At 40.6% G+C, this 1,744-nt stretch overlaps 1 non-coding gene across 1 annotated transcript; it reads left to right on the top strand.

The window, feature by feature from the left end:
- Positions 1–618: 618 nt before the first annotated feature.
- LOC145091139 (small nucleolar RNA R71) lies at positions 619–725 on the top strand. The gene has a single exon (XR_013702027.1). It is a non-coding gene; the product is annotated as a small nucleolar RNA R71 (small nucleolar RNA).
- Positions 726–1,744: the final 1,019 nt, after the last annotated feature.

Raw genomic sequence — 1,744 nt, 5'->3', positions numbered from 1 at the left:
TGTTCTTTCATCATTGTTCTTTGATCCTTCAATGTTACATCAATATCATCATGTCTCTTCTCTGAAGCTTCCATGAAATGAACCAACATAGTCTCCAAATCAGCTTTCTTCTCAGCTGGTGGTTGCTCTTTTTGGTAAAACCCCCGGCCAGTCTGCCTAAATTTCTCCTCTTTCTGTTTCTTGTACTCATCATAAGGCAGCCACTCCTTCTTTGGCTTCCTCTAATCTTCATCATACTTGTCCCCACTTAAGTAGCAAACTTGAGCCTTCTTGTTCCCATATTCATCTAAATGGCAATCCTTAGTCAAGTGTGGCCCACTGCATTTCTCACATCCAACTCTTATTGCATGAATTGATTGGTCCATTTGGGTCAATCTTCGGTCCATAGTATTGAGCATCACCATCATAGCAGCCATCTCTTCAGAATGTGCACCCCCACTACCTTTTGCTCCTTCTTGTCTTGGGTTGTGGTACTCACGAGAGTGTTTTGCAAATTCTTCAACTAACTCCTTCACCTCCCTTGGATTTTTCTTTGTCAGTGGCCCTTGAGAATCAAGGAGTTGTCTTGTCATAACATTGACCCCATCATAGAAAATAGACATCTCTTGTTGAACATTAAGATCATGTTGAGGACAATACATAAACAACCCTTTGTAGCACTCCCAAGCTTCGTATAGTGACTCCCCTGGTTGTTGCTCAAAGTTGGCTATTGCCTTCTTGAGTTTAGCTATCTTGGAAGGTGGGCTAAACTGATCTAGAAATTGCTCACGTATTTGAGCGCAAGTAGTGATTGTACCAGGAGGAAGTGCTTTCAACTAGTCTTTTGCAGCTCCCTTGAAAGTGAATGGTAGCATCCTTAGTAAGATGGTATCTCTATTGACATTCGGTACATTGAAGTAGTCAGCAATGTCGTTGACCTCATCTAGATGCTTCAATTCATCCTCATGATCTTTCCCATAAAATGGGATATCCTCAAGTGCAGTAAGGATGTGTCCCTTCAGCTCGAATGTGGCAGTGGCAGGTATCGCTGGTTGTACTAATCCTAGACCAATATCACCTCGAATTCGCTTCTTGTAAGCTCCCATTAACATTTCTTCTATGTTTGCCATCTCGTTTCTTGGCTCATTCTCGGGTTCACTCGTATAAAGTCCAAACTCGGTCTCGGAGTTGTACTCGGATTCGGTTGGGATAGGTATTTGATCTAAGTTTTCAACCTTGCTCTTGTTCTTTGAAGATGAACTCGACTCTTCTGTTTTCTTCCCCGAATTCTTTGTGAACACTGACTTGAATTCTTGTAAGGGTGTCTTCTTTGGTGTTTGATCTTCTTTCACGTTCTTATCCTTCTTTTTGTGAAGGGCCAACTCTAGATCTTCAAGTGGTGGCACCAAAGGTGTGTTAGAGCCTCTAGTCATGAACTCATACAAAATAAACAAAATAAAAACACAAAACTGAACAAAAACTAAATAAAAATTTCCTACTGACTGGTCACCACGACATGGTAAAGGCTACCACCTCGTGTTGTCGCAGAAAAAACAAACATAAAAGAAAAACGAAAAAAAAAATACTGAGCTCACGTCGTGAGTTAGGTACTAGAACAAAAAACAGGCTGAAAAAGTAACTTTTTGCTGATTTTACCCCACAAAAAGGATTGATTAATCCAAATCAAATAAATAAACTATCAAATAAGTCGTTCCCCGGCAACGGCGCCAAAAACTTGATGCGTGAAAATAGCTACACCTAATTT

This window comes from Lactuca serriola, chromosome 2 (genome assembly GCF_051521515.1).
Source record: "Lactuca serriola cultivar US96UC23 chromosome 2, Lser_US96UC23_V15, whole genome shotgun sequence".
Lineage (NCBI taxonomy): Eukaryota > Viridiplantae > Streptophyta > Magnoliopsida > Asterales > Asteraceae > Lactuca > Lactuca serriola.
Note: the sequence above shows the minus strand (reverse complement) of the source record. Positions and strands in the feature narration are given on the sequence as shown.